At 42.9% G+C, this 11712-nt stretch overlaps 1 pseudogene; it reads right to left on the reverse strand.

Moving 5' to 3' along the window:
- Nucleotides 1-1361: 1361 nt before the first annotated feature.
- LOC119540484 lies at nucleotides 1362-2141 on the reverse strand (annotated as a pseudogene).
- Nucleotides 2142-11712: the final 9571 nt, after the last annotated feature.

Consider the following 11712-nt stretch of genomic DNA (forward strand, 5'->3'; position numbering starts at 1 on the left):
TAGTCCAGAAGCAAAAAAAAAAAAAAATCATGAAAGCGAACTGCTGACCCAGATCTGACAGAATCAGAACTAATTACATGAAATGAATGAGCTGACAAGGGAAATCTAATTGTGGTTATTTACTTTGGAATCTTATTTGAAGAATTTCTCATGTTCCATTTACTGATAAGTTTATGAGAAAGCCCTTTTTCTTTGTTGATATAATTCCAAAATTTTAGTAGACTATGCTTCTGCAGAGTGAAATAAAGCATTATTTAAATATTCTCACTGACTCTTCAAAATTCAGAAATGAATACTTTTACAGAATCTCTTACATTAATGGCAAGGTAGCTATTTGCACAGGGCCAAAAAGAATCTGTCCTCCTTTTTACAGGATATAATTGGACACATTTATTGTGAAACCAAGGCCATACTTGAAGTGCTATATTTAAGAATAAATCTTATGTAATCAGGTATGAAAGACCCACCAATAAGAAACAAGAATCAATGCTTTAAAAGCCCCCAGGGAAATGGCCTGATACCTATTCTAAATGGCTGTTTGTGTCAGATGAAACTTGGTGGAGGTGAATTTCTTGAGTTTGTTTTACTACTAAACTTTGGATTGAAGAGCAAATACAAGTGATAGTAAAAAACAAAACAAAACAAAACAAAAGAAACCTTTGACATAATAGAGGCTATTGAAAGTAATAGTTTATATTTCTTATGAAAACTCAATACAAGTAAATTTTCTGGTCTCAGTAATTATTTGAAACTCTATGGCTCTAAATTTTATTGATCATTATTCAAGATGCTAAATATGTGTTAATTGTGACATTTTGCTGCACCTACATAAACGAGTCAGGCCCAAACACAACGAGACCAGCCTCTTTTGTGTGATAAAGAAAACTCTTGGGAGATTATTTATGTTCGCTTGGAAATAGGCAAAAGAATCTTTGCACGTCCTTTCAGTTACAGTAAAGCATGGTTTAACAAGCTTATCTAACAAGGATTACACAACCCCTAGGGGATGTACCTTTGATTATAGTATTTTGCAACTCTGTAAGGTTAGGTGTTGAAGAAGAGAAAACTAATAGCGATGCAGATGATTCTGCTTCTATATCAATGCAGATTAATCTTGTCCTCCAGTGATGGTTTTTATCCCACTGAAAACATTACATGCCCTGTAGGACATTAAATTTTTTGCATACAATTTATTAATCTATTCTATTATTCTTTCTTCCCATGGCTGTAAATATTTTTATCTACTCTATAGTGCTCTGGTTTGTTGTTGTTTTTATTCAGTTTTACCATCCTGTGGTTCTTTCATTAATGAGTTAAATGCACTTTTTTTCCACCTGTTTCTTTTCAGACCATTTATTCCACTATTTCTTTTTTTTAATTGCAGGACTGTCTGAAACTTCTATCTTGCCTTTTCCACCTTCTGAATTAGGAAGTTTAATGTTATCTATGTTGACTTCACAAAGAATGCTGTCCTCTTCATCCTCAGATTCAGAACTGTCCTCTGAATTGTCTTGTAAACTCTCCTCTGAACTGTCTTCTTTTGAATCAGACTGATACATCTCAAATAAGGCCACATCCGTTTGTATAACTTTTCCAAGACTCCCGTCTACACTTTCAATATCAAAACAATCAGGTGGTGCAGTTGCCATTTGTTTTCTCAGCTTTTCATTTGCCTGGGCCATCTGTGGGAGAAGCATCTGTACTTGACCCAGTAAGGGACTCTTCTCTATTCAAACTGTTTGAAGAGTAGAGTTCTTTTTGGAATCAGGCTTGGAGTTGGTGAACAACCTGTCCACTACACCTCTACCGCCACCGCTTCCCGCCATCAGCAGCTCCTTGGACAATGAGACCCTGGAAAAGCCCCGGGTGGTTGACCAAGAGCTTGTGGAGCATTGGGGTTCACTGCACAACTCCACGCCTCTCTCAAGCCTCCCGAGCCAGCCTACCCAGGCCCAGATACAGGCTAAATACATTTTTCAGACATACCCTTTTTGTAAAAATATCCACCTCCAAAGATTCTTGCGGGTTAAACTATTCAGATGACTACCTCACCCCCACTGCCCTTCAGGGTCAATGTGCCTACTTGCCTCGTGCTGCTTACGCACTGCCACTTGGTTGCTGTCACTCTGGAATCCCATCATCTCTACTGAAATCAAGAACACTTCTGACTGGCAGCATCTTATCTGATTATCACTGGTTTACAGAAGACAGTCATCACAGAGCTTTTCAAGGACAGGGAGGGTTCATTAAGTCTCATTCTAACACCCCTATTTCCTTAAGCCTTTGGAATTCTTCCTCTACATTATGCATGTGAAGCTTGGGCATCACAACCTCCTTTAATCAAAGTTTTAATCACAAATAAAACAAAATAATAAAGCCATTTCCAGCAACTCAAGCCAACACCCATGTGCCGGTTTGAATGTATTGTGTCCCCCAAATGCCATTATCTTTGTAGTTTCGTGGGGCAGAAGTTTTTGGTGCTGGTTGGATTTGCTTGGAGTGTGCCCCACCCAGCTGTGGGAGATGATTCTGATGAGATGTTCCCATGGAGGCGTGGCCCCGCCCATTCAGGGTGGGCCTTGATCAGTGGATCTATATAAATGAGCTGACTCAGAGACAGGGAACTCATGGAGTGCAGCTGGGAGTGATGTTTTGAAGAGAAGCAAGCTTGCTAGAGAGGAACGTCCTGGGAGAAAGCCGTTTTGAGGCCAGAGCTTGGAGCAGACGCCAGCTGCCTTCCTAGCTAGCAGAGGTTTTCCGGACGCCATTGGCCATCCTCCGGTGAAGGTACCCGATTGCTGAGGTGTTACCTTGGACGCTTTGTGGCCTTAAGACTGTAACTGTGTAGTGAAATAAACCCCCATTTTATAAAAGCCTATCCATCTCTGGTGTTTTGCATTCTGCAGCATTAGCAAACTAGAACAACCCAGAATCTAGTTTTACCCATTTCAAAAAAATTGGTCCATTCTAGCATTTGTTTGTGCATTCTTTGTAGAATCTCCCTTGGTCCCTGCCCATTTTCTGAACCTTGTTCTCTTATCTTCCCACCTACCTTATGAACTATCCAATATCCTTTCAATAAATTCCGTTCTGCTCTAGTTAGCCAGAGTAGTTTCTGTTACTTGCAACCAGGATTCCTGATGGAAACACTCTGGTTTTTCCCAGCAGATGGGAATGGAAGGACAATTTGATATGAGACTGAAGATACAAGAGAGTACAGTTTGGTAAACCCAGGCACATATACTGAATAAGAACACAAATGAAGACAGGAGCAGGCTGAGGAGGAAAACTAGAAGATTCAAATGCGAGAAATTCCAGTGAGGGCAGAAAAAAAAAAAAATAGAATTGAAGTAACTGAGAAAGAAAGTGGGCATGGGAAGAGGTTGTGGACAGCAATTGGGTCTTTGAGTTAAATATTTTAGAGGTGGGTAAGTGCTGGGAGATGAAAATTTCTAGGATATGATTAGATGACTGAGAGAGTGAAGAAGAGTGATGATAAGATGGCAAGGAACTGGGAAGTTATAATGTGGCATAGACGTTCAGCAGCCTGGGGGAAGGAGAGAAACTGAAGCAAAGTTTGATTAACAAGCATTTTGTTCCAAGTGATCAGTGAGGGCAAGCAGTTCAACTAATTACTTACGAGGTAAAGAATGCAATTTGGGGGTTCTGTATCTGTCCTTGACATAGGTAAGTCTTAGAAGAGTCATACAGGGAAGGGTATTCTTTGCAGTAAGTCAGTTTTGGTAACACAAAGGGCCTGAGGATCTCTAAATCTCTGTTCTCCAGGATCTGAAGGCTTAGGTAAAATTGGGCACTGTCATCATCCATGAGTTTGTGCCAGTCCTCAAGGGCGACGAAAGAAGTCAGTGTGAAAGGAGAACGTGTCATTCATATATGAAAGGCTTAGAGAATAGGATGAAAATACTGAGAAAGACCTGTTATGAAGTAAATAAGGAGAGTGATTTGGGGTCTCAGTATAAGGTTCCAAAAGAAAAAAACAAAACAAACAAACAAACAAACAAACAAAAAACAGAGTACTTGACATGGCAGTAGAGAAGTAACGGTTCACAAAACAAAGAGGAAAGTTCTGGTACCTGATGACAGGGCTGTGGGACAGAATAAGCAGTGTCATCAGGACAGGCAAAGAATCTCAGAGGGATTGCTGTGTTTAAAAAAATTAAAAAGTGTATTTCAAGAACAGGTTTAAAATAAAAGTTTAAAATTTTTCTCGGAAATATGCCAGGTTTCTGAACTTGGAAATTTTTTATTTTGTGGCTTGTTTTCTTAGAATAAATGGTAGATCTGGTTATACGTTTTGTCTAACAACTATATTTCCATCAATATGAAAAGTAGCAGTATTTTTATATGGTTCCATATTTATCCTTTCTATTCTTAGGGACCAAATAAATAACAAATCCTTTCCTGCTATTTAAGCAGGAAAAATTAAATCAATTTAACTTTTAGCATTTAAACATTTAATACTAATATAAAATCCAACCAAGGAGGAAAGCACCCCCTCTTTCTTTTATAATAGCAAGCAGATAGCAAAGCCAGGGACCCAGAGCAACTGTGGTAAGGCTGGCATTTCTTAAGATAGTTTTTTTTTTTTTTAAGGCCACTCCCAGGCTCTAAAGCCACTTAAGTAGTCATTGTTTCTGCCTGTCAAGCAAGATAGTTGTTAGCCTCTGTGAATATTACCCTAACAGCTCCACCAATCATTTTTATCTCTGCTGCCAACCTGAGCTTTCACTAGCAACTTTGAAAAATGCTCAAGAAGCAACATAGAGAAGTACTGAAACAATTCAGTCACTTGGAGGAATTCTCATATCCTGTGAGAATTTTTACATCCTAAGGAAGACTATGGAAATCATTACTTACCTAATATTACTTCCTACTCTCAATAAAAAGGCAACTTCTATTCTTCCAGTTTTTCGGGTCAAAAGTCATGGAGTCGAGAACCTAAGATGGCAGCTAGGTAAGACAGGGCAAAAAAACACCTCTGTGAAAAATACTAAATAAAAAACCAGAAGGTGACCCAGAATACCAGTTTCGGCGATCCACCAGCTGGACAAGTTCTGTTAGAACCAAGGGGCCATACACTTGGTGAAACTAGGAGTCTGCATTCTGAAATGAGAGAGTAAGCCAGCTAAAGACCCACGGCCGCACTGCTGTGTGGGGAAGCCGGGGCTTGGCGTTTGGAGATGGACTGGTTCTTTTAAAAATAAAAAGGAGGAAAAACCCAGGAGTGGCTGCAGTTGCGACGGTGGGAACTGCGCAGTGAGGCATGGCAGGAACAGGCTGAGCATGGAGGCTAGCCTGCTGCAGATTCCCTCAGGGCCAGGAGAGCGGAGGGGAGAGCTGGAAGGAGAGAGAAACCCCGCTGCTTGCAGCTGGCTTCGTAGCGGGCTGAAGACACTCCTGCCCACGGCCATGCCCACAGCCCAGAGCCACGCCAGTTGTCCTGGAGCTGGGAAGAAGGAACTGTGCGGGAGTAGGGGGTTGAGATGCCCCATTCAGCCATCTTTGCATCAGGCTGAGACCGCCCCTGCATGACCCAGTGGCCCAGGGCTTCCCATGAGGGACGGTGCGCACTTGTGACATAGCACAGCATTCCCTCAGCAGAGGTCCTGGAAGATCACAGCTGAGAAGGGGGTCCCCACTTGGAAAACCCAGGGATGCTACGTCAATGCCAGTGGTTTGTGGGTCAGCGACAGAGAGGGTCTGGGGCAGAACTGAAATGAAGGCTTAGACTCTTGCAGCAGCCTTGAATCTCTGGGAACACCTGGGGGCTTTGAATATTAAAGCTGGCCTGCCTCCGTAGCCACAAGGACACACACCCCACATTCAAGGCAGATGGCTCCAGCAACACACCCAAACTGAATTCACCAACTGAACCCCACAAGAATAATTTCTCCACACACCACAAGGACAAAGTTGAGGAGAACTGACTTGGGGGGTATAGGTGACTTGCAGATACCATCTGCTGGTTAGAGAAAGTGTACACCACCAACTTGTATTTCTGAAAAATTAGATTGGTAGTTTTTTTACAACTTGAAAGAATCCTATCAAGCAAAGCAAATGCCAAGAGGCCAAAAACAACAGAAAATCTTAAAGCATATGATAAAACAAGACAATATGGAGAACCCAATCCCAAACACCCAAATCAAAGTATCAGAACAGACACAGTACTTGGCACAGTTAATCAAAGAACTACAATCAAGGAACGAAAACATGGCAAAGTAAATAAAGGACATGAAGAAGAACATGGCACAGGATATAAGGGACATAAAGAAGACCCTAGAAGAGCATAAAGAAGACATTGCAAGAGTAAATAAAAAAATAGAAGATCTTATGGAAATAAAAGAAACTGTTGGCCAAATTAAAAAGACTCTGGATACTCATAATACAAGATTAGAGGAAGTTGAACAAAGACTCAGTGTCCCAGAAGTTCACAGAACAGAAAATGAAAGAACAAAAGAAAGAATGGAGAAAAAATCAAAAAAATGGAAATGGATCTCAGGGATACAATAGATAAAATAAAACATCCAAATTTAAGACTCATTGGTGTCCCAGGGGGGAAGAGAAGGGTAAAGGTCTAGAAAGAGTATTCAAAGAAATTGTTGGGGAAAACTTCCCAAACCTTCTACACAATGTAAATACACAAAACATAAATGCCCAGCGAACTCCAAATAGAATAAATCCAAATAAACCCATTCCGAGACATATTCTGATCAGACTGTCAAATACTGAAGAGAAGGAGCAAGTTCTGAAAGCAGCAAGAGAAAAGCAATTCACCACATACACAGGAAACAACATGAGACTAAGTTGTGACTACTCAGCGGCCACCATGGAGGCCAGAAGGCAGTGGCATGATATATTTAAAATTCTGAGAGAGAAAAATTTCCAACCAAGAATACTTTATCCAGAAAAACTCTCCTTCAAATTTGAGGGAGAGCTTAAATTTTTCACAGACAAACAAATGCTGAGAGATTCTGCCAATAAAAGACCTGCCCTACTTCAGATAATAAAAGGAGCCATACTGACAGAGAAACAAAGAAAGGAGAAAGAGATATAGAGAATTTTAACAGATATATATAGAACCTTACATCCCAAATCACCAGGACACTCATTTTTCTCTAGTGATCATGGATCTTTCTCCAGAATGGACCATATGCTGGGACAAAAAACAAGCCTCAAGAAATTTAAAAAAATTGAATAAATTCAAAGCACATTCTCCGACCATAATGGAATACAAATAGAAGTCAATAATTTGTGAATTGTAACTCTACTATTTACTTCCTACGTGATATAAAATACACAAACTCTAATGACAAATCAGGGTTTTGAACTCAATGTAAAATACGTAATTTTTGACAAGAACTATATAAAGGTGGGGGAATGGAGGAATATAGGAACATAGTTTATGTGTCCTATTGAAGTTAAGTTGGTATCAAAGAAAAACAAGAGTGTTATGGATTTAAGAGATTAATTTTAAGCCCCACAGTAAACACAAAGAAATTATCAGAGAATATAACCATAGAGATGAAAAGTAGAGTATGGGTTAATGTCCGGCGCTCTCTCCGCCCCGCCTCGAGTCCTCGGTCGGCCGGCGATGGGGACCAGAGAGATAAGGGGAGAGAGGGTGCGGACAACGTCTTACCCGGAGCACTTGTGATCACTCAGGACTCGCGGTGGTAAAGCAGATAAACTTTTAATGGGACTAGGCAATCATCATCTTTACAGGTTCTACCCGGGGCGAGACACCTCGGGGGAGAACAACCTCGATGCGGCCGTCAGGCGCGGCTCCTTGTGGGCTGTCTCCCCGAGCTTTGCCCGGGAACTTTCTTATAAACCTTGCGTGTATCCAATGGGCTAACGCCACGCACACAAGCATGATTGGTGAATACAGCGGGTGGTTACATACATCAGAAGCCGGAAGCAGGATGTGGGCACCATCTTGGCACCACTCGATGGGCGGGGGGACTTTGGAGCAGGTTTACAGCGCATGCGCTATGCCCGTCCCGGGAGACGGCTCTCCACATCTCCCCCTTTATTATTTATATCGACCCAGTGTCCCCAGTGATGAGTGTGCTCCCGTGAACCCAGATGGCTCACAATTTGTTCCGGTGCTTTGGGGAGTCTGGACTAGGTCTCAGCCATTTAGCGGCGGAGCCTCTAGCACCGACCAGAATGCTCACCTCATATGGAGACAGGAGAGTCCGTGAGCTGGAAACAACATGACTCTCCCTGCAGTGCTTTGCCTTGCAACTGGGGGACAAAGGCGGGGGCAGGGATAGCATTAACCAGAGTCGGAGGCGTCACTAGGCGTCCCTATGCATTGGCTAGAGTCAAGTCTGGCCACAACTATGACTCTGCCTTAGGGATCTACCTGAGACAAAAATTATGACTGCTGGCGTCGCCCGTTATACCCGGGACACAGCTGCGCGCTTAGCTACAAACCTCGCTCCCGAGTGCCCCGCCCGAGGCGGCCAGGATGGGGTATGGCCATCAGAATGGTCGCTGTTGGGGGTATCAAAGGTGGAGGACATAGCCATCATAGTGGTAACACGGTACTGCCGCGCTTGAAACAGGCGTTCTAGCAAAGATTTAACAATGACTAATCCCACCAATAGTCTCACCATCAAGAGAATCCAATTAGTTAAATTGGGCCAAGAGAACCAAGAGGTGACTTGGTCCCACAGATTTTTTACAGTCTCGCCCAGTGTGGAAAGGTCGAAACTAACAGGCTTCAATTTCCTAATGTTCTCAAGTCCCTGAAGGCCGGAGGCTTGGTCCAATGGCCCAGGCCGTATATTCGTTGGCGTTTCTGACAGCTGCTCCCCGGCCTCCCCAGGTGATGCCACGGTTCCCACCAGTCTTTCCGGAACCCACACTGGTTGACGTCCTGGTTCCTGGGGAAAAACACAAACAGAGCCTCCGGCCCAGCCGAGCACCGGGTCAGGGCCTTTCCACTGTGACGTGGAGGGAGCGATATGGCCCTTAACAGTCTCCCATATAAGGACTAGAATCGGGTCCAAACAGACACCCGTTTGGCGCGCTCGGTCTATATCACGACCAAGTTTCATCCAAGAGGGCAGATTAAGGCTGCCAGAACAAGGAAACCAGGGGGCAAAAGTGGCCACATCATCAAGAAATCGCTGGAGAGAACTTCTCTTAATTGAGATACCCCGCTGTTTCAAAAGGGTCTTTAAGGGGGTTAATAGGGGTGAACTTTCAGACTGCCCCATGCTTGCAGTCGGCACTATCTCTTAATCACTCGGAGAGCTCTTCCGAGTCCCCGGGGCTACCTGAACACCCACGGGCCCTAGTCCTCGTATGGAAAGGGGGTGCTTACCTTCTCGCGGTGATCAGTCGCGGAGGTCAAACCACGGATCCCGGGAGCACGTCTCCGTCGGGTCGAGGGGAACGCGAATGAGTTCCCCGTACGGGCCACCACTTGTCCGGCGCTCTCTCCGCCCCGCCTCGAGTCCTCGGTCGGCCGGCGATGGGGACCAGAGAGATAAGGGGAGAGAGGGTGCGGACAACGTCTTACCCGGAGCACTTGTGATCACTCAGGACTCGCGGTGGTAAAGCAGATAAACTTTTAATGGGACTAGGCAATCATCATCTTTACAGGTTCTACCCGGGGCGAGACACCTCGGGGGAGAACAACCTCGATGCGGCCGTCAGGCGCGGCTCCTTGTGGGCTGTCTCCCCGAGCTTTGCCCGGGAACTTTCTTATAAACCTTGCGTGTATCCAATGGGCTAACGCCACGCACACAAGCATGATTGGTGAATACAGCGGGTGGTTACATACATCAGAAGCCGGAAGCAGGATGTGGGCACCATCTTGGCACCACTCGATGGGCGGGGGGACTTTGGAGCAGGTTTACAGCGCATGCGCTATGCCCATCCCGGGAGACGGCTCTCCACAGGTTAAGAGAAATGGAGGAAGGGGCAATGGGGAGTTAAGAAATGAGTGTAAGGTTGCTGTTTGAGGTGAAGGAAAATGTCCAGTAATGGATGGTGGGTAAGAGATAGCATTACAACATTCTAAATGTGATTAATCCTACTAATGGAATGCTAGGGAGGGGGTGCAATGGGAAGATTTAGGCTGTATATATGTTTCCACAATTGAGGAAAAAAAAGACAGTCTAAATAGATGACAATTGAATGCCAAGGATGACCGTGGATGGGATCTGAGGATGGAGGACAGGAGGCTCAAAGGGACACAGTTGAGATATAAGGAAAAAAAAAAGGAAATATAGAATGTAAGCTTTGTATCATTGTTGAATCTCTTGTACTTCTTAGCTGTGTTTAATGGGATTGCATAAAAGAATATTTTTCATGGGAATTGCATATGTGAATTATAGTGTTTGTTCAAGGATGTGTGCAGTTAGCTCTCATATGTTCAGAAGACAGAGCAATAGATGATGGATGATAGATAGGGAGGGAGGAAGGGGGGAGGGAAAGAAATAGCGGTGATACAGCATGTTAAAGTTGGTGGATTGTGATATCAGGGGAGGGGTGTCAGGGTATGCTGGAGTTCTGTGTATGGGGTTTGTATTGTTTTTGCAACTGTTCCTATAACTTTGAATTTATTTCAAAATAAAATTAAAAAATAAAAAAAAAATTTTTTTTAAAGTCATGGAGTCACTTAACTTTTCTTCCTCTCAGACACATATTCAAAATATTGGCAAATCCCGTTGGTTCTGCCTTTGAAATATATTGAGAATCTGACCACTTCGGACCCCTCCACACATACCACATGTCCCAGCATCCTTATTTCTAGCCTGTATTATTTCAATATCCTTCCAATTCCTCCACCTGCTTCTCTGTTAGTCCCCCCAGAGTCTATTCTTTACACAGCACATATATTATTTTTCTTAAACATATTATTTCTTAAACATAAAATATTTCTTAAACATTCCTTGATTCAAAACCCTACAATATATACCCCTTTCATAGAGAATAAAATCCAAAGTCCTTGTTAAGGCTACAACTTCTCAGACTCTATCTGCTCTTTGTTCATAGTCCTTCAGCCACAAAGCTTCTTTGTGAGTCTGTAAACACACAAAGCAAGCTCTTTCCTTTATCTGAAATGCTCTTCCCCCAGATATTGCCCTGGCTCACTTTTTCACTGAATCTCTATATCTACTTCAGTGTCACTTCATGAGAAAGACATTCCCTGACTAGCCAAACTAGGTCTCCTGTGAAAATCTCTGATCCATTACTCTGTTTTATTCTTTTATTGACACACACACACTCACATACTCAGACACACACAGAAACACAATGTACCCACATATACATATATGTTCCCCAATTAGACTATAAGACTATAATACTAATCAGACTATATGTTCTATAAGATCAAAGAACTTGTTTTATCAACTGCTGTGTCCATCAGACTGAGGACAGTGTCTGGAACATTGAAGGCACTCAGTGAATATTTTTTAATGAACAAATCAATCTCTACTAAAAGAATAGAATTTGAATAGTGTTTCTAAACATACACACTTAATAGATGAAAAGAAAGGTCTAAAACCATCCTTCAAAGCTTTAAAATTGCATATCAGAACTCAGAAAGATGGTGCAGTTAAATTCCAAATGTAGGCTACCTCCCCCACAATGGAAACATGAAAACACAAGTAGAAACTGTCAGAACCAACTTTCCCAGAACTCTGGAAAACAGCCAAGAGTTAACAGCAA

The sequence above is a fragment of the Choloepus didactylus genome, chromosome 7, assembly GCF_015220235.1.
Source record: "Choloepus didactylus isolate mChoDid1 chromosome 7, mChoDid1.pri, whole genome shotgun sequence".
NCBI classification, from domain to species: domain Eukaryota; kingdom Metazoa; phylum Chordata; class Mammalia; order Pilosa; family Megalonychidae; genus Choloepus; species Choloepus didactylus.